Here is a 26,417-nt window from a genome sequence, read left to right as displayed (position 1 = left end):
GGAGAGCATCCTTCAACAGGCCTCCTGGTCACGGCAGCTGAGCAGCAGCTGGGGACAGTGGAAATCTAACATGAAACCTTTATTTACTAAGATACATGCTAAACTACCCACAGTAAGCCGACAGGTTCGAATTCTTCATAACTGAAACAAAAATGAATGCTACAAAGTACAGATAAAAACAAGATTCCACTTTTTTGACCAAAGGAGCAGAAACATTTCCTGTCTAAATCTTCAAGTTTCAGCCTCTCTTTAGTTTTACACTTCTGTCATTGCAAAAATCAAAATCCATAGTGTGTAGGATTTTTTCTCACATCCTTAAAAAAACTAGCCAAAGTCCGAGCTGGACATTATTTCAACTCCACCCACATTCCCAGAGGCCAGGCCATGTGCGAACAGCCCCACATGAGAGCGCATGAGGTCACTGCTTTCCAGGATCTCAGAGGCTAGCAGAGGAGCCACAGCAAAGGCTACCAAAGACCAGAAGGGCTCAGTCCCTCGGACGCATGAGCTGGCTCAAGAGGTGAACAAGAAAGAGTTCACCGTACAGACCACAGCAGGAGCAAACTCCAACTTTGCAGAGACAAGAGTTCAGCTGAACTAGAGGACTCAGTGGGTAAAGGCGCTTGCCACCCTATCTGGCAGCCCATCAATCCCTGACAAGCACAAGGTCGAAGAACCAATTTCCGCAAGTTTTCCTCTGACCTCTATACATGCACCCACACATGTACCCACAAGGACACTTTTTAAGAAACGTTTTTAAAAAAGGAAGTGTTCAGCTGAACTCACATGTTAAACTCAAGATGCCAAAGAGCAGTAGGGTAGGGTAGAGAGAACTCTGGGTCAAGTATCCTGAGAAACAGAGGTTCTTCCCACCAGTAACAACGCATGCAGGACAGGTTGTAAACAAAGTCGGGACCTATCAACGGCTCAATGGCAGAGCCCCTGGCTAGCACGTACAGGGTTGAGTTTTACTCCAGGGCTATGAAAGGGGAAGCAATTTATCAATGTCAGTCCTCTGAAGGACAGTCAGTAGGAGAATGGCAGCAATGACCACTGAGGGCACACTAGAGCCAGCGAGAGGGCTCGGTGGAGAAAGGTGATTGCTGCCATACTAACAACTAGAGCTGGATCCCAGGGTACCTAACACACAGTAGGAGCGAACCAACTTGTCTGACCTCACATGTGCTCTGTAGCAGGTTTTTGAAATTAAGTAAAACAGCTGGGCACAACTATGTGGGATTTTTCTGGGCTGGATTATTTGAGGGAGACCCACAGTAAATCTGAATCATGTAAAGTCAGGAGACCACTCCCACTCTGGTCCACACTTCCTGGTGATAGCCTACATAAAGGGACAGGGAAGCTGAAAGATGTGCCTACTTGCCCTCACTCACACGGGGGGGTTCAACCTTCCTGCTGCTCAAGTACTCCTTTGCCAGAGTAAGAACCTACTACTTCAGAATTCTAACACAGACGGAAGCCGGGTAGCTCTCCAGGATGGGGACTCCCGCACTGGATAGGGACACCTAAGACATCCAGTCCTGAGGACTGAACAACTACTGGATCTCTCCCCTCTCCAGAGGAGATAGCCACTGTTGGACTACTTGGGCCACATCCTGTAAGCTACTCTATTAAATCCATACACATTAGTTCACTCCATCAGAGAGAAAACCCAATAAAACGGTTCAAGAAGGAGACAATAAGAGGGCCAGCAAGATGGCTCAGTAAAGGTGCTTCCTGGAAGAGCCCACCAGCTTGTCTGACCCACGTATCCCACAGTGGAAGGAGTTCTGACCCCACACAAACGTGCACTGCGACGTGTGCTCACACTGGTGTAGCAATAATTAAAATAGACAGCTTCTCCCCATGCCTTCACTGGAAACAGAAGCCTGGCAGGCGACCTGGCTGTAAGAAGTGGCAGTCGCAGTACTGCTTCAAGGCCAGCTCCTGCCAACCCTCCTCCCCGCCCTCAGCAAGGCTGAGGCCTGCTCCGCTTGCTCAGTTCTCTTAGCCTTTCTTCTGCTCCGACCATGTTCCCCGCTGGCCTTATGGAGTCCTTCTGTCCCACCCCGTCTCAGCCTCCAGCAGCAGCTTTCCAACCTGTGGGTCGAAGCCCCTTTGGGGTTGAATGGCCCTTTCATAGGGATTGCCTAAGACCATCAGGAGACACAGATACTAACACTATGATCCAGAAGCAGTAGCAACAAAAATAATTTCATGGGGGTCACCACAGTATGAAAAACTGTTATAAAGGGTCACAGCATTAGAAGGTTGAGAAGCTGTTCTGCTGCCATAAACTGCAGTGCAGGATGAGAGGCATCAGAAATGAGCACAGCCCTTCAGCTTCCGATACTGTTGATACTGCAGAAGACACAGAAGCCCTGAAAGAAGAGGGTAAGAGGAGTCGAAAGGGACACCATCAGTATTTGTCAGTAGTTAGCAAATAGGAGTAGTATATGAGATGCAATACCGTATTCTCTAACTTTCTCAATATGGAGAGTGTGTGGTGTGTGTATAGAAAGGCACATGAAGGCTAAAGGTCAACATAAGCATCTTCCTCAATTACTCTCAACCTTCTTTTGAGACAGTGTCTTACTATGTAAACCAAGTTGGCCTTAAACTTACCTCTGTGAGTTTAAGAGATCCATCTGCCTATCATCATCATCATCACCATCATCATCATCATCATCATATGCTTATGGGAGTTTTCCCTAAACTTGGTGTCCACAGAGGCCAAAAGAGAGTGTCTGATCCCCTGGGACTGGAGTTACAATTTTGACCCCCTATGTGGGTACTGGGGATCAAACCAGAGTCCTCTGGAAAAGCAGCCTTACCTCCATCACTCCAGCCCCTACTCTCTCACTCTAAAATAGTGGGACTAAAAGCATGCACCACAGCCAGCCTGGTGCCACCTGCCTTTAATTCCAGCACCCAAGAGGCAAAAGGAAGTGGATCTATGAGTTCAAGGCCAGGTTGATCTATGATAGTGCCTAGGACAGCCAAAGCTACACCATAAGGCCCTGTATACAAAGATATGCCTCACTACGTCCAGTCTCCTTTTTTTTTTTTTTTTTTTTTTTTTTAAGGTAAGGTCTCTTACTGAATCTGGAGTTTATCAATTTGGTGAGGCTGGCTGGCTAAAACCTCCGAGGATCTGCCTCTCTGCTTTCCCAACACTGGATTACACTATCAGACACTACCAGGCCTGGCTTTTTCCTTGGATGCCACCATCTGAGCTCAGACCCTCAGAGCTGTGTGACAGGCCTTACCAACCGAGCTGCTTTTTCCCAGCTACTGGAATTTTTAACTAAAAACAAAATATGGTTTAAAATGTTTATACTTAACATGTTGAGTGTTAATACTTTTTAGCTTTTGGGGGTTTTTGTTTTTTCAAGACAAAACTTCCCTGTGTATCCCTGCCTGTCTAGGAACTCACTCTGTTAGACTAGGCTGCCTGCCTCTCAAGTGCTAGGACTAAAGGCATGCGGGTGTCACCAGCTTTTTTGTTTTGATTTTCTTTCTTCCTTTTTCTTTCTTTCTCTTTCTTTCTTTCTTTCTTTCTTTTTTTTTTACAAATTAATCATTTAACATAAAAAATAAAAACTATGTTATGAACTCACTAGATAATTCAGACATCTCCTCAGTCTTTTCCTATTCTCTTCTCAAACTCCCTCAGCTTCCCCTCTGCACGCTATATAATTCCCAGCTGAGTGTAAGAGAGTTTAAACATTTCAGTTCTGGTTTGAATTTATGTCCCTAATATAAACATGTATTGACTTGGTAGAATCAATTATCAAAAAAAAATCAAAAACTATTCATTACTGGTTTGTTGCAGTGACTCTGCCACCTCACCTAAGACCAGCATTACAGGGGCTGGGGTGACAGCTCAGCAGTTAAGAGCACTTTGCTGCTCTCCCAAAGGACCCAGATTCAGTTCCCAGCACTGACATGGTGGCTCACAGCCCTTTGTAGCTCTAGTTCCCAGGGGTCCAATGCTCTCCTGAATCTCCATGAACACTGTACACATATGATACACACACATGCAAGTAAAACACCTATAAGAATAAAAATTATTAAATCTTTTTTAAAAATATAAGAAAAGAATGGCATTACAAAACAATCACTAATTCATGGCACACACCAGAGATGTCCCCAGAAACGCTTGGAGCTAGATACCTCTGTGCTGCAGAGAACTGTCCTGTGTCTGCTGAACAGCACCCCAGCCAAGACACCACGTCCTAGACACAGCAGAACGTCTGCCAACTTGTAATAATGAAAACCATCTCTAGGCATTAACAAAATCAGCCTCAGTCAGGAACTGATAGATAAGCAGGCAGATAACAGAAAGGGAAGCTATGGCAGATCTAGAAGACTGAGGCAAAATAGATCCAACACTCACAGCCTGCCTGGACTAAGAAGCAAATTCAAGGGCAGCCTGGACAATTTAGCAAGACCCTGTCCCAAAATTAAAAATTAAAAGGGTCCATCAAGACGGTTCGATGGGTAAAGGTTCTTGAGGCCAAGACTGATTAGACCCCTGGGACCCATACAGTGGCAGTGTCTCTAAAAAGTACTTTTACACTGTATTTCTAATGGTGTGTATATATAAGGATCATGTGTACACATGAGGCAGGTATCCTTGGAGGCCAGAGGTGTGGGATCCCAGGGACTGGAGTTACAAGAGGCAGTGAGATGCCCAATGTGGGTTCTGGGGATTGAACTCAAGTCCTCCAGAAGAGCATCAAAAGCTCTTAATGACTGAGCCAGCTCTCAGCCCCAATTTTTTGGGTTTTTGAGACAGAATCTGGCTTACAAGTCAAGAGCCATCTGTCCAGCCCTAAGATTTATTTTATTTTTTAACTGTGTATGTGTCTGCACATGTATTAAAAACAAAAGTTTGAGGAACAAGAAGGCTGGGTTACACCCAGTGGCAAGTGTTTGCCTGCCATTAATAAAGTCCTGGAATAAACTCCTCTAAAACCACAGGAAAGAAGACACAAACCAGGTACCAAAACATAAATCATCCTACAAAACTCACAGCCTATATATACACAAATACTGTAAAGACAAGTAGCAATAAAAACAAACTAGTACTGTCCTTGGGAAGTAAAAGTGTCCTGATGCAGAGCACAGACTAAGAAAGCTCACCAGCTTGCCACTCACCAGCTCTGTGGCCTGGAGCAACTGACTTATCCTGAGTTTCTCAATTTACCATCTGGAAACGGATAGTAAGTAAGACCTCCAAGACTTCCCTCCTTGGGTTACTCTGTGGAGCATTTAAAATGATACTGGCAGTGGTAATTCCCCTAAACTTGCAAATTTTCACTTATGCAAAATGGAACTCACTTAACAGTACTTTACAGCTGGAACTGGTTCAGAGGTTAAGAGCACCCAGGTTCAGTTTCCCAATCAATGCCCACAGGGTAGTTTATAACTGTCCATAACTCTACTACAGGCTGGCAACACACTCATATGCTAAAATAAATATATCTGTAAAAAGAAATTTAGGGTGGTGGAGAGATAGCTCAGTGGTTAAGAGGGTTGAATGATTTCTCTGAAGACCCAGGTTCAATTCCCAGCATCCACATGGCAGTTCATTACTGTCTGTAATCCCAAAATTGGATGCTCTCACATACATGCAAGCAAAACACCAATGCACATGAAATAAAAAAATAAAATGTTTACAAAACAAAATAGAAATTCAGATTTCTTACACTTGGGAGGCAGAGACAGATGGATTTCTATGAGTTCAAGGAGAGCCAGAGCTACAATGAGACTGTCTCAAACCAACACCCAAAATATAAAATAAACTTAGTACTATTGATAAAGAAAATAAAATGCCATTCATCCTATGTGACAACTTCACCTACTTGACAAAGAAATGATTTCATCTCAGTAAACAGGTGGTTGTGCGGGCACAGCCCCTGCCTCCACAGACTCCATACTTATATGCACAAGCCCACATATGAGCACATACATACACAAACAGTAAAAAATATAAGAAGAAGAGCAGGCATGATGGCGCATGCCTTTAATCCCAGCACTCAGGAGGCAGAGACAGGTGACCTCTGCAGTTCTAAGGCCAGCCTGATCGGTAACAGAAGGAGATAGGGCTTCCTAAGAGATAACAGAGAGATAACGCTTCAAAAAGATTAGACTAACAATAATAAAATAGTAGTAGTAAAAGAAGATACTCAACATTACTAGCCATCACAGAAATGTCAATTAAAGCCAGGGTTAGATATCACACACTGGAAGAGATGACTTTAAAGGGTTGTGACTAGAGAGATGGCTTGGCAATTATGAGTGCTTGCTGCTCTTCTATAAAGCCCCAGTTTTGGGACTAGTGTGTACATATCAAGGGGTCTGGCGCACACCTATAACCTCAGCTCCACAGAAAGCTAAGAAAGGCTCTGGGCCAGCTCATTTCCAGGATAGCCAGGAAAACACAAGTTGCCAACAGATTGTGGAGGGGGTTCAGTGGTTAAGAGCACTGACTGTTCTTCCAGAGGTCCTGAGTTCAATTCCCAGCAACCACATGGTGGCTCACAACCATGTGGTTGTGAGATCTGATGCCCTCATCTTGTGTGTCTGAAGACAACCAAAGAGTACTCACATACATAAAAATAAATAAATAAATCTTAACGAAAAAAATGAACGTATAAAAAAAAAGAAAAGAAAGAAAAAGATTGTGCCTCTAAAGGAACAGGAAGAGAGTGACAGCACCTGTCACCTTCTGGACTCCACACATGGACACGCCCATACTCACACACTGACATACATGTCTCAATAACACCTCTTGTTCTAACCACTCACTCCATGACAATGAGAACCAAACTTACATAAAATAAATGTTTACAGCCACTCTATTCAGAATTGCTAAAACTAAAACTCAAGCATCCTTTAGCAGCGAGTGACCGAATGAAGTGTAGTGCTCCCACAGTAGAGAACTACTCAGCAGTGAAAAGGAACAACCTCTAACAACCAATGGCTCAGTGGGAAAGGTGCTTGCCATCAACCCTGAAGATCTGTTAGATTCCCAGAGCCCACACCCAAAAGTTATCCTCTGACCTCCGCATGCAGGCAGTCAGACAGATAGACAGACACACAGAGAGACACACAAAATAAACACATAAACAAGGGTATTACTATTAAGAGCAGTCCTCAAGCTTACAGACTGAATGGTCAGTGACAAGCCAGGGAAGCACAATGCTCAAGGGTGGCATGGGGTGGGGGGCTCTGCACTGTAGAATGACTGTAGACTGAGGTCTGCCTAAACCATATGTGCATTAAACTAATGAGACTATTCCCCAAAACAAATCAGTTCTTCTGCCATGGTGGCACACACCTTTAGTCCCAACACTTAAAAGGCAAGAGACAGGTGGACCAGGTTCAAGGCCAGCCTGGTCTACAGAGCTAGTTCCAGGATAGCCAAAGACAGAAACTCTGTCTCAAAAAAAAAAAAAAAAAGATACAAAATAAGAGGGTTACTAATAAAAATGCTTGTGGTCCCCTTCCTCCTCCTCCTCAGATTGAGAAGCAAGTGTGCAGCCTCAGAAGGAGCAGTTCCGAATAAGCCAACTGCTGGAGGTCATCTGGCACAAAACACAGGACGCTTTTGAAGAATGCCATCATAGCTGGATGGCTGGTCTGGGTCCAAAGCAAACACTGGAGAAAATAAAGTCAATGGTGTACCAGAGTGCAGCAGGCAGACTGACTGGGACCAAGCACCTCTGACCACAACAATAAACAGACCACCTTAAATCAAGTTATGAAATCTACTCTTGTTTCTTTGAGAAGCTTTAGAACTCGCTGCTTTGTTGACCAGGTTGGCCTCCAACTCAGAAAGACCTGCCTGGTGTTATTAAAGCCACCCACCATGCCCAGCCCATTGTTATCTGAAAACAAAAACATTACTAGGTGTAGTAGCATACATTTCTAATCCCAGCATTTAGGAGGCTGAAGCAGGAAAATGCCACAAGTCCGGAGCATCTCCAAAAACAACACAAAAGGAGGGGCAAAGGCAAATGCTCATTCTGTCAAGTATCTGAAACACAAAAATGACGACCGAGTTCCATTCCCAGCATCCAGATTTATAACCCATGAGAGACTGTCTCCAATCAATCAATCAACCAGTCAATAAATATTAAAAAAAAAACTGAAGAAAGCAACTAAGGAGGACCTCCAACACCAGCCTCCACCTTCACACGTGTGCACAAACTATACATACACACATACACACACATACAAACCAACCGGTTGCATTCCTTGCACTAACTTCTCTTGCCAGTGTAGCCACAGTGCTCTTTCATCTCAAAACCTCTAGGATTTAAAGAACAAACAGGAACTGTGATCAAACTCCAGGGGGCAACAGTAATAACCAAAATGTCATCACTCGAAAGTCAGGACAATTTCCACATCTGTCTTCTCTTTCTCTCTATCAACACAAAACTGCCTACTTCACAATTAACTTAAAGGACCCATAAACATTTGTAAAGGTTTAGAAGACTAATAGCTATATTCAATTTCCTCTCTTCTCTCACTGAAATTACTAACAGCCTTCACTGATTCTTTTTTCATCGTGGGAGGTGACAGGGGTGTCATGTCAGGACTGGAGGTTGAACCCAGGGCCACATGTACACTAGAAAAGCACTCTATTGCTGAGCTGTATCCCCAGACCCATAACTGTTTCTTGATCAGAACCCCTGAGATATCCTCCTTCTGGATTATACATCTTATATATACATAAGCAATAAAGTCATAGAAGAACTTAAAAGACAAAGTTATCTACAAGGTTCTTGGAGCTAAGGGATGTAGCTCAGTGGCCTGCCTAGCATGGGTCTCATTTCCAACATCATATAAAACTGGGCAAGATGACACACACCTGTAATCCCAGCACTCAGGAGGTGGATGCAGGAAGATGAGAAATTCAGACACACTCTCAGCTACAGAGCAGAATTCAAGACCACCAACCACATTCTCAAGCAGGACTGGTAAGGCTGCCTCAACAGACAAAGGTACTTGCTGTCAAACCTAAGACGTGAGTTCAAGCTCTGGGACTCGCAAGGTGGAAAGAGAAAACTAAATCCTGCCAAGCTGTCCTCTGACCTCTCTGTGGATGCCATGGAATGCACCTGCCCACATACATGCATACAGGCATGCACACTCACCCAGATACACACACACACACACACACACACACACACACACTAAATGTAAAAAACCTATTAATAACTGGACTCTAGTCATAGTAAACAAAAAATTAATAGGTTTGGTCATATTAAATATGTTTAAGCTTTACAAAACAAAGAATATGAACATTTTAAAAAGAAGAACTACTGGAAAAATTGGAAATCCACGCTTTTTAAGCTAGCCATGTGCCTCTATTTTGCCTGTGGTATTTCCAGTATTACCCTAAAATAAGACATACTACAAAATCAGTGTGCTATGACCACAGGAAGAAATCCAGACTGACCCACATGACCTCTCACCTTCCCTGCCTGTTGAGTGGCAGGGCCTGGCAGACACAGCAGAAAGCATGAGGCCTGCCAAAGACACAATGCACTGGGCTAGCCTGGCCTGGAACTCACTACATGGTACAACTGTCATGATTCCTCTGGGAGAAAAAGCTAAGAGCATTACCCCCCACCAGGGGGGCGGGGGGACACACACATAATTCCAAGATGATGTCCACCAAGTAATGCCCAAGCTCATTTCTCAGAACCTGGCACACTCACAATCTGGCCACAACCTTAAAGCTCTAAACACCACACACACAGACCCCAAATACAGGCCTCTGGCAACACCGCTATCCTACCCACAGCGTTCTTATTGTAAGACAAACTTTTCTGGTTGGCTATGGTGGTCCACACCAGCAGACAATTGCTGAGGAGAACATGGCATGACATCACGGGTTCGAGGCCAACTCAGGATTTCTCACTAAACCCCTTTCTATATCACTATCTAGTATTTCTGCATTTTACTGTTATAAAACTGCTTCCTTTGTATTTTTCCTTTCAAATTATCCATATCATATGGAATAGAATTAGTTCAAAGTAGCTGAGCTTCTAAAAGAATAAATCAAAATAAAAGAGCCAACTACCTCATTAAAACAAGAATGCTAGCAGGCATTGTGGAGTGCACATTAATCCCAGCACCCAGGAGGCAGAGGCAGGCAGATCTCTGAGTTGCAGGCCAGCCTGGTGTACACAGAATTCCAGGCCAGCCACAGTGGCATAGTGAGACTCCACCTCACAAACAAACAAGAACAGTGTATTGGAGGCGGGAGTGATGGCTCAGTGGTTAAGAGCGAGAGGTGCTCTCCCAGAGGACCCAGGTTCTATTCTCAGCACCCACATGGTGGCGCACAACTGGCAGTTAACTCCATTTCTAAGGGAGCCAATGCCCCCTTCTGGCTTCCAGGAACACTACACATACATGGTATACAGACATCCATGCAGGCAAACACCCAGTCACACAAAATAAAATAAATAAACCTTTAATTAAAAAGAAAGAATGCATGGGGCTGGACGTGGTGGTGCACACCTTTAATGCCAGCACATGAGAGGCTCTGTGAATTTTGAGCCAGCCTAGTTTATGCAGCAAATTCCAGGTCAGCCAGGGATACATGAAAAGACCCTGTAAGAGAGAGAGAGAGAGAGAGAGAGAGAGAGAGAGAGAGAGAGAGAGGGAGAAGAAGAAGAAGAAGAAGAAGAAGAAGAAGAAGAAGAAGAAGAAGAAGAAGAAGAAGGAGGAGGAGGGAGGGAAGGAGGGACAGTACAGCTGCTGAATCACAGCAATGATGTTCCTTGGGTCTGACAAAGGTGCCATGGAAATTGGAAATGCTCACAGTGGAGGGGGAGGCGGAGGGCCGTGCTTACATGAGAACTGTGTTCTACATCTGCACCTCCTCTCTAAGTCTGAAATTACTCCACATCTTTATTGAAAGTAAAAATGGGAAGCTCGGGGTGGTACCTTTGTAGTTTCTCTCAATTCATCTAGCCTTTATAATTTTCAACAAGGAACAAGTTTTATTGTGGCAGAAAATAAAAGGGCTTAGTGTCTCAGGAGACTTAGCCCAAGACACAAAGCTGAAGCAACTAGAAATTCTGCAGCAGCATCGCCTTCCCTTCACCCAGGGTAGTCCTGCCACTCCTCGGTTCTTCCTCACTTTCCCTTACTATGTCTAAGACCCGGGCTGCAGTAACGGCTCAGAGGCTAAGAGAACTTGCAGAAGACCTGGGTTCAGTCCCTAGCACCTCATGGTGGCTCAAAACCATTCCAGGGGATCTGATGCCCTCTTCTGACCTCGGTGAGCACCAGGCACACACATGATGCACAGATATACAAGTATACACTCAGACACATATATATGTATGTACGTATGTATGTAACAGTCTTCTAGAAGCCAAACCAAACACAAAGTCTGAGGTCGTGGAATCACTCCCAGAGCGTGGCTTACTGTAGGTGACAGGGAAGGAAAAACTGCTAGATTGGAAGAGCCAGGCACTCATGCATCCCTCTCCCCACATTTCTACATCCACAGCTTTGTATAATAAGATTGTCTAGATTAAAAACCCATCATCATCTCCACACGGTGTCACTACCAGCTCTCCAGGCCCCGACACTGGATTGAGGACCGTCTGCATTTTTAGGGCGAGGCTCCATGGAACCCAGCTCATGTCTACTTCTTCAGGCTCCCAATCATAACCGCAGTGTCAACTGATTTAAAACACAGGACCCACTGTACCACCTTCCCTCCCCCACCTAACAGTCAGCACCGCTCCCCCACCAGTCTCCAAATTACTTCTTACATCCACCACCACTTTCCAAAACCACCGACTTAATCCAAGCCCTCAGAGCCCTCCTTTAACTGCGATGAATCCAACTAGTCTCTGACGCCCTCCTTCCTCCCTTCCAATTTCCACTTAGCTCTGTTACTATCCCAGGATACAGGACAAAAGTGATTAGGATATGCATCCCAAGTCATCTCATTGCCACCCTACCCCAGGCTTCCTTCCATACCCTCTTCTTTCTGTTGCTCTTCATCTGCATATGATTTACATACCACCCCTTCAGGCTGGAATGTTCCCGATATCTCAAGAAAGCTGCACCGAATCCCCAAGCTCTTCATAGGGGCACCACGAAGGAATCCCCACCTCATTCTCGTCTGTTCTTGATACCCATATACTCTTAAAAAGCCGGCTAGTTCCTTCCAGCAGGCATCCCAAGGATGAGTTAGGGATGTCCTACTTCAGTGCTCTCCTCAGCCACAAGGGGCATCAGAAGCCCTAACTGATCAAGAGCAAGCCGTCCTGCTTCACACCACACACACACACACACACACACACACACACACACACACACACACACGGTGCATGCCCCAGGATAGCTGAGAAGCTTACATGTGTCCAGTAAGTGCTCGCCTGCTAAGGTGAATCTTGGAATCACCGACTGTCCCCTTCGACCACAACCCCCAATTCCTCTCACACACTCAGACTGTATCCTCATCACAAGCTTTTTCACTGAGCTCAGCCTGGCTATCCTTCTAACAGTCATCGACGAGCTAGTTACACTTACCTTTCCATGCAAAGCCACATCAAATTCTGATTGTGTAACAATGCACCAGAAAAGGACAAAGATGACTCAAACAGGCAAACACAACAGCAAAGGTCAATGAGCTCTTGGAGTTTGTAAAGCATCAAATTATTATATATCATAATTTAAAGTAGAAACATTTCAAAATGGAATGTCAAAAAGAAAAACAACTATTTATGGGTAGTAAACCCAAATACTGAACAATTTCAACACTAAGAAAATTCCAGGGGCTAGAAAGAAGACTTAGAAGTTCAAAACATGCTCTGCTCTTGCAGAGGACCAGAGTTCTATTCCCAGTACCAATATCAGGTAGCTGACAAGGACCTGTAACTCCAGCTGAAGAGGATCTGTCACACACACACACACACACACAAACACACACACACACACAAACACACACACAACGTAAAAGAAAAAAAAAGGCTCCAATAACTCAGGAAACAAGGGCCTGAAACAAGAGCCGAGCAGCCCTCTGCTATGTGCTCACCCAGAGCTGTGTGCACTCCTTCCAGATGACCATGGTTACCTCCATCTCAGTTTTCCATTTTTCCTGTTTTTGAAACGGGGTCAATCCTCCTGCCTCAGCCTTTCTAGTGCTAGCTTTTTATTAGATTGTGAAACAGCATCTCAGAATAGCTTGAGATTCCATACACTGTTCAAGAGGCTTCAGCTAGTAACTCTCTAGTCTTACCAAGTCCCGAGGTTACAGACAGGACCCTCTTTGCCCTTCTTCATCTTACTTTTTCTTTCTTTTGTTTTTCTTTTTCTTTTTGTTTTTTTTTTTTTTTTTGGTTTTTTTGTTTTGTTTTTCGAGACAGGGTTTCTCTGTGTAGCCCTGGCTGTCCTGGAACTCACTCTGTAGACCAGGCTGGCCTTGAACTCAGAAATCCGCCTGCCTCTGCCTCCCAAGTGCTGGGATTAAAGGCGTGTGCCACCACTGGTTTTGTTTTTCTTAAATTGTTTTGTTTTTTAGTTTTTCGAGATAGGTTTTCTCTGTGTTGACCTGGCAGCCGCTTTGTAAACCAAGCAGGCCTCAAATCACAGAGATTCACCTGCCACTGGCTCTGAGTGCTAGGATTAAATCATATGCACCTAGCCGGGCGGTGGTGGGCTAGGTGTGTTAATGGTGTGTTAATGCCACATGTTACTGTGAATTCACAAGTATACATGCTGTGTTCATGACAAGTCACAAGAACACTCCTCCGACTCAGCAGTGGACTGCTGAAGGTAGAAGACAGCCATTAGAAAACATCGGAGAACCAAAAGCCAGGAAGCCTGAGGACATTAAACAAGACAGAAAGCCAGGTGTGCAGCGCCTGGTAATCCTAATACTACTCAGGAGAGGCCAAGGGGGAGAAGCCTATGTTAAGGCAACCTGGGCTTCACTGGAAAAGTCTCTTAAAACAAAACTAAAAGTAAAGAATGTTCATTTATACAAAGTACAAAAGATAAAACCTCAAGCTTATACCTGACAGAAGTGTGTGCCTGACAGAAGAATACTGTTGAAAACACATGCAAAGTAAGTTTAGAGCCCAGAGACAGCATGAGTCCTGTGTGCTCACAGCCCAAGGGCATCCCAGAGCCAAAATCAAAATTCATAGTGCTAGTGACCTCCTGGAGAACACAGGAGCTAGGGATACAGCTACAGTAAAGCCCTTGACAAGCATGCACAAGGCTTGTAATTAATTCCCAGCATTGTAAAAGAAAAAAGGGAATAAAACAGTGATACAGAGAGATATAGATATACAGACTTGGGGTTTTTTTGAAATACAGTTTCATATAACCTACAATGGCCTAGAACTTGCTATACAGTTGAAGCTAGCCTTGAACTCTCACTCTCCTGTCTCACTCTCCTGATTGCTGAGATTAAGATATATACTAGCCGGGCGGTGGTGGTGCACGCCTTTAATCCCAGCACTTGGGAGGCAGAGGCAGGCAGATTTCTAAGTTCAAGGCCAGCCTGGTCTACAGAGTGAGTTCCAGGACAGCCAGGGCTACACAGAGAAACCCTGTCTTGAAAAACAAAAACAACAACAACAAAAAAATGTCACCATGAAACTCATCACTTTGTATATTAAAAATTAACACAAGGGAGCCTCTCCTGAGTCTCTTCTTCAGGCACTGCTGAGCCTTTTCTCCTTGTAACACTCTCCTAAGCCATCTCTACTCACCTGCAGTTCACTGCACTGGGTATCACCCAAATAGCCCATCAGAGCTCTTTATAATTTCTGAAAGAGAGAAAACATCCTTTAAATATCACAGATTGCCAGCTGTGCTGGCACACACCTGTAACCCCAGTACTAGAGTGACAGAGGCACCCTGATTTAAACCCTGACTTGATCTGGGCTTTAAATCACATCACTATCCTGTCTCCAAAACATACATGACAAATGAAATCACAATAACAAATTAGCAATAGGCATATCATTGCAGAAGTGTCCGTATCCTATTCACAGCATCTATGCAACTCCCATAGACCAAAAGGCCGGTCGCAACCTCTAGAGATAAAGGCTTTCACATAACCTGGGGCGAGGCAGTTTCTCCAGGCCTACACTTCCTCAGCTGAGAAATGGGAAAGTTGGGAGTAGAGTGCCTGCCTAGCCTTCATAAAGTCCTGAGTTCAATACCTAGAACTAGCATGAAAACACATGTCTGTAACCCCAGTACCCAAGAAGTGGAGGCAAGAGGATCAAAGGTTCAAGGTTAGGGATGGGGAGATGATTCAGACTTAACACTCCTGCAGAGAGGATGGGGGTTCCCGATACACACATGGTGGCTCACACCATCTGTAACTCCAACTCTAGAGGATCCAGAGACCTCTTCTGTCTCCAAGAGCATCAGACACGCATGTATTACACATACAGATAAAAGATTCAAATACATAAAGTAAGTCTAAAAAAAACGTGTATTTAAAAAAAAAAAAAAAGAAAGAAAGAAACAAACAAAACTGTTCTCTGGGCAGTGGTAGCACATGCCTGTAATTCTAGCCTCAAGAAGGCAGGCAGTTTTCTGTGAGTTCAAGTCCAGCTTGGTCTATAAAGCAAGTTTGAGGATAGCCAGGAAAAAAAAAGTTCAAGGTTTCCTTCAGCTACAGTTCAAATCCAGCCTGGATTACATGAAATTCTGTCTCAAAAATAAAGAAGAAAAAGAAAATGAGAAAGCAAAAGTAATCAGAGATAAAAGAGCGAAGTTTAGCCAAGCAGTGGTGACATATACCTTAGACCCCCCCCCAGCAGAAGCAGAGGCAGGCAGTTCTCTGTGAGTTCAAGGCCAGCCTGGTCTACAGAGTGAGTTCCAGGACAGCCAGAGCTACACAGAGAAACACTGTCTCAAAACAAACACAATAAATAAAATAACAAAACAGAAAATAAAAGATCAACAAATCAAAACTTTCCCCAGCCTGACCATAAGACTAAATGTAGACTAATAATCTACAATTCGACAGTAGCTTCTTACTAATGCTTCTCGTCACCACAGAGCACAACAGGGACCCAATGTCTATTTCAACGGCCATGCCTGCTGAACTTCTCCCTCCATTTCTACTGTTGCCTTACACTTTAGGATCAGAGGCCTTCCAAAAACGAAATGACACATATAAATTGTCTGTGTAAATGCCACACGTATGCAGTTACCCACAGAAGCCAGAAGAGCTGGAGTTACAGGCAGCTATATAAGCCACTCAATGTGGGTGCTGGGTACCAAACTCAGGTACAAGAAAAACAAATGCTCTTAACCATTGAGCCATCTGGTTCTCCAGCCCCTTTTTTATTTCAAACCATATATAAATACACACACAGACACACACACATTGCTCAACTTAACTTACCATATGCACGGATGGTTTTTTAAACTGTATTATTTATAAATACACCTGACAGGCTGTGTTTACAAGAGCGCGTCCACCATAAGGTGTATTTCCACAGAGCAGAGTGATAAGTGAAAGGGCCAAGCCAGACGGGACAAGACAACCGAAAGTACGACCTGGAGATGACCTCAGTCATCCACACTGCAGAGTAGGGTCGGGGTAAGAGAGGATGAGGACAGGAGAGAGAGCTCAGTGGGGAACGGTACTCACTGCACAAGCCTGCCAACCTGAGGTGAGTCTGCAGATCCCTCAGAAAGGTGGAAGTAAAGAGCCAACTCCACAAAGTTGTCCTTTGACCTCTGCACATGCACACACACACACTAAAACTTTTAATTAGATATATATGTGGTGTGTGTGTGTGTGTGGTGTGTGTGTGTGTGTGTGAGAGAGAGAGAGAGAGAGAAAGAGAGAGAGGAAGAGAGTGAGAGAGAGATCAGGTTTTTTATAAAAAAGCAAGACAACTTTCTGTCTTACCAGACTTCCTGAACTGGAAATGAATCCAGTATGTTTACAACTGTGAACAAGACTTTTGATTTAAATTGGAAACTTTCAATTTCTTTCAGGTAACTGAAAGCATAAGAAATACTTAACATGAATATAACACAAGTATTTACACATAGGTATGTATATATCATATGTATGTATATATCATACAACATGAATGTAACATATATGAAAGTAGTCTTCATGTTATACCAATGGTAGTCTTAAAAAGAATACTGATTATCATTCTGGATTTTCAACTCTTATCTCAGCCAACCCTGCAGTGGCAAGAGCAGTCTGTTGTGCTGCTTTGAGCTCAGGCTCCAGAAGCCATCCTGACGCAGTCACGCACTGAAGGGACCAGTAAGCTGATGTGGCCACTCTCTCCACATTACACATGTCTTCTAGAAAACATTTCAAAATACGACTTAGCAATCCAATTACACTTGCAAGTATGTTTACCTACGTTTATAAAAATAAACAACACTGAGAATCTTATATTTCTTGCACTGGGCCTGCACTTAGACTTGAGTGACAGACAATTACAGGCTGGTTTGCATTCAGTGTTAATGTCAAGCCTACCTAAACAGAGAACACAGGATTCAGTCAACTTCCCTGAGGATCCCTGGGCACTAGCTGCAGCTTTTCATGAAAACCCTGCACTTAACAAATTTTTTTCTAGACTTTTTTATTTTATGTTATGTGTGTATGTATGTCTGTGTGTCACATACATGCCTAGTGCCCAGAGGTCAGAAAAGGGTGTTGGATCCCCTGGAACAGATAATTCTAAGTGACCATGTAGATGCTGGGACATGAACCCAAGTCCTCTGCATGAGCTTTTACCCACTGAGCCAGCTCTCCAGCGAATGTGCAGCAGACTTTAGACTTTCACAAGACCCTCCACACGCAGGAATGGCTTCATCTGTTCTTTAGTTAGCATTGTTCCCCAAGCCACTGAAAACTGGACAGTCTGGATATATACGCAGACTTTAAAGACAGTGATGAGTGAATTTATTAAAGCTATCTGAAGATGACATTTCTTACTAACAATGGCAAAGGTAACAGAGAGCGAACAGACTGTATCCACTGACTCCTCCATAATACAACCTTACCTAAAAATAGATCCCAAGCTTATCAGCCAAAGACAGCTAAGAAAGCCATGTCTTCACTCAGCTCAATGACACTCTTCTACTCTACTGTAACCTTCGACACTATGGTATTTCACATTTTAGAATACTTCATGTTACAAGCTGCTTGGTGGCCAACCAGCAGCTTCGCTTTGAAGAGAACAGTAACATTTTCTGCATGTGTGGAAACTGTGAGAAAAATGTCTCAACACAATTCAGGCTGAGGAACAGGAGCCTCACAGGATCACCTACTCTGTAAGTACTCAACTTTTTTTTTTTTTTTTTTTTTCCAAGACAGAGTTTCTCTGTATAGCACTGGCTGTCCTGGAACTCACTCTGTAGACCAGGCTGGCCTGGAACTCAGAAATCCGCCTGCCTCTGCCTCGCTGGGCCTAAAGGCGTGCACCACCACGGCCCGGCAGTACTCAACTTTTAAAGTGAACGTTTCTGGGGCAAAAAAAAAAAAGATCCATGGCTCCTAGAACTACCGATTTGTTTCGAACAAAGCAAGAGGAGAGTGCAAACTGGGATGTCTGAGACAAGAACATGCCTCCATCCACAAGCTGAAAACAAATTTAAAACTCTGTATTTGCTCTGCCAAAAATTAAAATTAAAATAGTGCTGAGTTTCAAGTCAAGCAGAAGTGCTCTAGAAGACTCTGGATCTCTGTCCACCTCCCTCTCCCAAGTCCCCACCTCCTTTATTGCATGTTACCAGCAAAGTGATAACTGTATGCTTCAAGCTTGAGGGGCTGGTGAACACAGCTTATTCTGAAAAAGATGTACTAGATACAAAAAGCTGGTGAGGATTTCAAGATCTAAACGCCCAAATGTGTGTGTTCGGGGTGGGGTGGGGTAGGGGTTAAATAAATCTACAATAAACCAACTGACCATAATTACTTATATTTCTCTAAAGTGACCATAGTAAGGTGTCGTTAAATTGAGAAAACGGTTGAAACTATAACAAGCTTCTCTCTCCCTCTTGCACAGTACAAACTGTTCACTAACATACAAATGTCCTTTAAATCCAAGGTATTACACCAGGTATTACTTTAATCCCAGCATTCAGCATTTAGCCAGCCAAAGCTACAATTGTGATACCCTTTCCCTCTGTCTGTCTGTCTCTCTCTCTGTCTCTCTCTCTCTCTCTCTCTCTCTCTCAATCACACACACACACACACACACACACACACAAATTCAAAGTATTACATGACAATAATATGAATTTACACACCGGAAATGATCAGAAGTGACGACAGAGTACTCATATCCCCGAAGCAACACAGAACTGAACACATTCTTATTCCAAAGTACTATCAGACACTCACTGACTATGAAGAAAACAGAAGAGGCTGAGGATCTGGCTCAGTGGTTCTCCACTTGCCTAGGATGTGTGAGGCCAGTAGGTGTCATACACACCAGCACCACAAAACAAAAAGAAAAATAAAAATAGAAGGGATTGCTGGCTGAGAAGTATTATTCCCGCCGGGCGGTGGTGGCGCACGCCTTTAGTCCCAGCACTTGGGAGGCAGAGGCAGGCAGATTTCTGAGTTCGAAGCCAGCCTGGTCTACAGAGTGAGTTCCAGGACAGCCAGGGCTATACAGAGAAACCCTGTCTCGAAAAACCAAAAAAAAAAAAAAGAAGAAGAAGTATTATTACCAAATGACACCCTTCATAAGCATTCCATCCAGGAATCCATGCAGATTTCATCCACTCAATGTCTTCTACTCAGTGTGGAGCAAGCAATGGACATGAAAACAGATCAAATCCAGACCATCCAATTAAAGTTACACAAGGAAATGTGAAGAGGCAAACTATAATTACTCCTGGAAAAGACACTGATCAAGGATAGCCACAAACATTTGTCTCTAGATAAGCTTCACTATGTATGGACAAGTTGGAGCCACTAAAAAGGAGGGTATGTCTTCCCTAAATCTAGCCTTGCCCATATCCCAGTTGGCTGACTGATCTATTTGGTGAGGAGCTTCAGCCTAACCCTTGAGTTGGTTACAAGAAAGAAGGGAAACAGGACGGAGTTTTGAACTTCAGTCTCACCTTGCACATCTCACCAGCTGATCAATTATTTCATCCAGTTCCTGGGGCAAACAGGAAAGTAGAATATGGCTATACAACACCAGTTGGAGTTGTTACCAGTAACAAACATTTTATAGCCCTTTAGTAAAAGAACATGGAGACATCAAGTGGAAAAAGTTATTTTTTAAAGGTTCAGTATGAAGCTTTGGATGGGAAAAAAACTTGCTTCTTTACCTAAAATTGAAAATATTTTGTTTGTTTTTTGTTTTTCGAGACAGGGTTTCTCTGTGTAGCCCTGGCTGTCCTGGAACTCACTCTGTAGACCAGGCTGGCCTGGAACTCAGAAATCTGCCTGCTTCTGCCTCCCAAGTGCTGGGATTAAAGGTGTGCGCCACCACCACCCGGCAAAAATATTTTCTTTCAGCAACAGATTAGAAAAGTCTTCAACCTTAAACATAATAAACTCATCTGTTCTGCACTGATGAGTCTTGCTTTCAAAAATAAAAAGAGGGAGGAAAAATAAAGGAGGGGAAAAAAGTTATTCATATGAGTAAACAAACAGCAAAATCAAAATCAAGAACAAATTAGGCCAGATAAAGTCTCCCTCTTCCCCCGGCTGCTCCCGGAATCCACTATCTCTGAAGTTACACTTTGATTATATTAATGGCTTGCCTAAAAAGTGTAACTTTGCAAGGGAGAAAGAATGCCAATTTCGAAGTTCAACAAAAAACTTACAAGGTTCCCAACCCAAAAGGAATCTAAAGACTCTGGCTTCCAGCCCTGTCTGAGAGGACCCTCGGCAAAGACCAGGGGACAGAAGACTCAACTCGTTTGGGGGAGAGAAATCACAGTTCCTAGTTAGGACTGTGTGTCCGAGCCCTTGAGGGGAAAAAAGGAAGAGAAAAGCAAAGAAAGAGGCCTTTTGAGACACCTCCAGGAAGAGATAGTGCATTTGTTTTTGTAGATGTGCTCACGGGCCACACATGTCCCAGGAGGGGGCGAGGAGAGGGGACCACAGTGAATCTTGGGCAGAGCCCTCCGCTGGGGAGGGGCACCCCCTGACCCACTTTTCGTGCTGACCCCTTCCCTGGGGTCGCCGCCCCACCCTGGATGGAAATGCTAACCCGGAGGGCTGCACCGCGCGCGGCGTGGGAGGCCGCCCGCTCCCCACCCTAAGCCGCGACCCTGGGGCGCGGGGCGTGCGGGGACCCCGGGTCGGCCCGTGCCGGAGCAGCCTCGCGCGGGCTCCCGGGTCCCCCCGAACCTCGGGCGTGTGCAAGGACCCCGGGGCCACCGCCTGGGTCCCTGGCGCCTCAGCCCCCCAGCGGAGGGAAAAGGAGATTGAGGAGGGGAAGAAGCAGTAAACAGCTTCAGCGTCCGGGCCTCGCCTCTGAGAGAGCCCCGCTCCCCAGGCCCTGCCGCCAGCCGTCGGGACCCCCGGCTGTCCCTGGGGCCGCGCTGTCCCGGACCCGGAGCACCCGAGGAGAGTCCAGGCCTCTCCCTGGATGGCTCTGGAGGCTCCAGAAGCGACCCGGGCAGCGGAGAACGGGGAAGTCAGGACTTACCTGTCATTACTTTCTACGCCATCTTGGATCCACTTGTCAACGTCCCCACAAAGCATTATGGGTAAGAAAGAGCCTTTAAAGTGACTCCCCCCCCTCGGCCCCCGACTCCCGCCTCCCGCCGGCGGCGCCGCCCCCTCCAGCCGCACCTCCCTCCGGAAAGTTGGCCCCAGAGGCCAGCCCGGCCCCCTTCTGCGCCAACGGGACTTCTGAAGGAACACCCCCACTCACACACCCAGTTTTCCAACTGTGCCTTTGGGGTGCTCTCTCTCCCCTCCACACCCCTATCTCCCGTATCCCCTACGCGAACTGCTCTCTGCCCCACCGCGATCCTGCCCTAGCAGCCAGATAACCTACTCCTGCATTCAATCAACGCGGAGTGTCCCGGACGCGGGTGGTGTGCTAGCCGGCTAGCGGATGCATAGATGTATGCAGGGATGCATGAGCGCATGCATGCGCACGCCTGCGAGCGGTCCCCCAGCTCCAGGTCCTTGCTAACGCTCCCGCTTCCCGCCCCGGGGCATCCGCCACGCAAGTCGCACCCGCGCGCGGGGAGTGTCGATATCCTTAGAAGCCACTCTAGGGCCCTAGGATCCCAAGAACTCAGTGAAAGGCGGAGTCAACCAGCCCGCTAAGCGTAACTGGGGTCTGGAAAGGTTAAGCGAAATGCAACTTTTACCCCCAGTTTACTCAGCCTCGCGCGGTCCCCTCCTCTCGGCGGGTAACGTGATCCGCGACCATCTAAGTCGGAGGACCCCTCCCCTAGGAATGTGGCTTTGGGCTCCGCAGGATTCAGCCGGGTTAGAGTCCAAATTGTGGACTGCGACTTCCCCAGGTAACTCAGGGGAACCCAGTTGCTGAGTCCGGGTGGGGCGTGGATGCGCGCCTGGGCTGGGAGGGGGTCCCCAGGGCGGGTTGCGGGGCAGTGCCTACCACGTTCCAACTGTCCTGTTCCCACAAGGCGGCGACCCCAGGCGGCAGGACTAGGTAGAGGGCGGGCGCCACGCTGGCTCCGGGCTGAGAGAGGAGGGGGATGTCCAGGGTGACTTGGAGGCGACCAGGACGCAGGAAGTAGGAGGCGACCTTGCGCCGGCAACGGACCTTTGCGAGCATCCCGCGGGCATCTGCTTTCTGGTTGCAAGACAAGCCCCGCGCTTTCCCCGCCCCTCCCGTTTGCTTCAGGCCAGCGACACCTAGCTCAGGTGACCAACCCCTTTGCTCCCTGAAGTACCAGCTTGCAGCCCTCGCCCCGCCAGAAATGTAGGTCTGTTCATTAACTCCCCACCCCCACCCTGTACATTCTCTTCCTCCAGTGTCAGCATTGCTGAGTTTGAGGACCTCTAGATGCTGGCCTTCCCGGAGCAAGATTTGTGTCCAAAAGAAAATGCTCCAAGACTTCCGGGTAGATCCTGTTTAGCTTTAGCTAGGGCTTAATCCCCAGTAAATAAATAAATAAATAAATAAATCTCCAACACACCAAAGCTTGCGAACAAAATGCTGCTAAATGGTTCTGTAAATTCAGAGATACTGTGAGCAACAAATAGGCATTATCACCTAAACACTCTCTTTTCGGTGCAAGGGGAGAGTCAGATCTGCCTTTTATAGGCACCTCTGGATCCCACCAGTGGTGTCTGGGTCTAGCCGGGTGATTGCTGACAACCTCTGCCCGTAGGGAGCCCAAAGCTCCACCATTCTATTGTCTTAGCCTGAAGAGACCGGTGAGGTGTGGACTCATTAAGGGATTGGCCCCGGGGTCACTCTTGAGGGAGGGAGCAGGTGAGTCACTCCAGCGGACTAGGAAGAGGCATGCTAGGGAGGAACCTCCCGAGTCACTCTGAGAAGCTTTTCAGAGCCTCTAAGAAGCTCCAGTTGGGTTGGAGACTGGAGCCAAGAGCTCCGGACACCTCTAGAGTGGTCAAGGTCTCCCCTCCTGGTCCCTTTGCTCTCCCTGCTAAGGAAGGCTCTCACATCCTGTTTCCAGGGTACCCTAGTTGCTCCTCCTCCAGTTCCTGCGTTTCTTTGGCCACTAGGATGCACTAATGTAATGATTGGCAACTTCAAGTGGGTGATCTGAGCTTCCTTGTAAGTAAGTAATCAACCGAAGCAGGCGGGCTATGCCTGCCAAGCTGCCTCTTTGGTAGGTAGTCTTTCTTTGCTTTAGAAAAGCATTGGCCCAAAGACAGGCTCCATTTATGTCTCTGCCTCTAGTGTGTTCTGGCAGGTTCTTATCCCAGATGCCACCTGTTACCTATACTAAGAGAACCTCCTAACTCCCTGCTCTGGGCCTGCCTTTACATTCTGATGTCTATCTCTGACCAACTCAGATAAACATTCATATTTCACATTTGTGAAATACAAATCAGGCCATGTGACTCCCCTTAAGTCTTCTAGTCACAATTGAGATGGGCCTGAGTTCCCAGCCATGGCCTACAAGTACAATATGAGATTGTCCTCCCTCCCTCCAAGATAAGTCCTTTCCCTACATCACCCCAAGGTCTTCCCCTGAAAAAAATATTTCCCTCCACCTGTCCATCATCAGCTCATCATCCAGGTCTCTCTGTTCACGTCACTCCTCCAGAAGGACCTTTGCCATCCCCTTACATGAAACAGGCCACTCAACTACCATCACTACCATTACTAGGAACTGTCTTATCAATTTATCATCTGACCCACCCCCAGAGATGCTTTGCAGATATTTGCTGACAAACTTTTATTAGCGCAAGACGGTAAGGAGACAAGATGGCAAGCCGGGCGGTGGTGGCGCACGCCTTTAATCCCAGCACTTGGGAGGCAGAGGCAGGCGGATTTCTGAGTTCGAGGCCATCCTGGTCTACAGAGTGAGTTCCAGGACAGCCAGGGCTATACAGAGAAACCCTGTCTCGAAAAACAAAAACAAAAAAAAATGACAAAAATATGTAGGAGAAGAGGAGGAGGAGGAAGAGGAGGAAGAGGAGGAAGAAGAGGAAGAGGAGGAAGAAGAGGAAGAGGAGGAGGAGGAAGAGGAGGAGGAAGGAGGAAGAGGAAGAGGAAGAGGAGGAGGAGGAAGAGGAGGAGGAGGAAGAGGAGGAGGAGGAAGAAGAGGAGGAGGAAGAGGAGGAGGAGGAAGAGGAGGAGGAGGAAGAAGAGGAGGAGGAAAAGGAAGAGGAGGAGGAGGAAGAGGAGGAAGAAGAGGAGGAGGAGGAAGAGGAGGAGATTGTCAGAACTCCAAGATGGCGCACTGCTGCCCAGCCGTGTACGTTCTCCCCAGGACCCACCTTTACAAACATGTCCTCTGATCTCCATGGATGTCAGGGTGTGTATATAATTTGAATATTTGGAAAACAAAAAAAACAAAAAGAAAACAAAAAAACAAAACAAAACAATGCAAAACCATAAGGATGATAATATACTCAATTAACTAACATATAACAATTTTCCAAGTTTCCTTGTACTTATACAGATAACCGCAAATACATCAACGAAAAGAGTATGGAACTTCAAGAAGATACTGAAAAATCTGCAGTAGATTTCATCTGGAATAGAAGTTATCTTCATCCTTAACTATTAGGACAAAATTAGTAAGAAAGAAGTATGCACTTATGGTATGGACAGACACACTTTAGCCAACTGGACATATATAGAACAGAGCACCCTCCACTGCAACTCACAAGTTCTCAAATACACACGGAATGTCTTTGAAATGCTACAGATAGAACAAGTCCCAACAAGTTTCAAACGATTCAAATAGAGTACATTCTCAGACAATGATGCAGCTCAGCCAGAAAATAAGAATTTTAAAGGGGTAAATAGAAAATATCTGGGTCCTAGTTTGCTCTCTGGTGCTGTGATACAACACTATGACCAAAAGCAACTTGGAGAGGAAAGGGTTTCTTTACCTTATGTATATCTTGAGTCAATCCAGAGAAAGTGAGACAGGAACTCAAGCAGGGGAGTGACTGAAGGAGAAGTCTTGGAGGAATGCTGCTTATGGCTTGCTCACCCTGCTTACTTATACAATCCAGGACCACCTTCCTGCCCAGAAATGGTACTTCCCACCATGTAGTGGGTCCTCCCACATTAACCATTAAGCTTCAAAAAAGCCCTACAAGCCAGGCATTGTAACACACACCTTTAACCCAACACTAGCAGAGGCAGGCTGATGTCTGTGAGTTCAAGGCCAATCTACTCTGCATAGTAAATCTCAGGAACAGCCAGGACTACATAGTGAGACTATCCTCAGCACACACCAAAAAAAAAAAAAAAAGAAAAGAAAGAAAGAAAAAGGAAATGCCCTGAAGGCACTGTGATGAAGGTATTTTAAGCAACACAATTTTTTTTTTTTTTTTAGTTTTTCGAGACAGGGTTTCTCTGTGTAGCCCCGGCTGTCCTAGAACTCACTCTGTAGACAAGGCTGGCCTGCCTCCCAAGTGCTAGGATTAAAGGTGTGTGCCACCACTGCTCGGCACAAATTTTTTTTTCTGGTTTTATTTTTGAGACAGGGTTTCTCTGTGTAGTCCTGGCTGTCCTGGAACTCACTCTGTAGACCAGGCTGGCCTTGAACTCAGAAATCCGCCTGCCTCTGCCTCCCAAGTGCTGAGATTAAAGGCGTGCGCCACCACCACCCGGCACAAATTTTTAAAAATAGAAAATTAATGAAAATGGGGGACAGCTGGAGAAAAGGCTTAGTAATTGTAGCACCTACTGCTTTTCCAGAGGAGTGGGTTCGATTCCAAGCCACCACATTGCAAGTTACAACTGCTTTTAACTTAAGTT

At 45.6% G+C, this 26,417-nt stretch overlaps 1 protein-coding gene across 1 annotated transcript in view; it reads right to left on the bottom strand.

The window, feature by feature from the left end:
• Helz (helicase with zinc finger) overlaps positions 1 to 22,609 on the bottom strand; it is a 121,546-nt gene extending 98,937 nt beyond the window's left edge. Inside the window, exons 1-2 of the mRNA XM_028761283.1 lie at positions 22,599 to 22,609; positions 14,766 to 14,822 (exon numbers count right to left, since the gene is read on the bottom strand). The gene's annotated coding sequence lies outside the window, so the exon portion shown is untranslated. The remainder of the gene's footprint in view (positions 1 to 14,765; positions 14,823 to 22,598) is intronic.
• Positions 22,610 to 26,417: the final 3,808 nt, after the last annotated feature.

Source organism: Grammomys surdaster, unplaced genomic scaffold, assembly GCF_004785775.1.
Source record: "Grammomys surdaster isolate TR1022 unplaced genomic scaffold, NIH_TR_1.0 126906, whole genome shotgun sequence".
Lineage (NCBI taxonomy): Eukaryota > Metazoa > Chordata > Mammalia > Rodentia > Muridae > Grammomys > Grammomys surdaster.
Note: the sequence above shows the minus strand (reverse complement) of the source record. Positions and strands in the feature narration are given on the sequence as shown.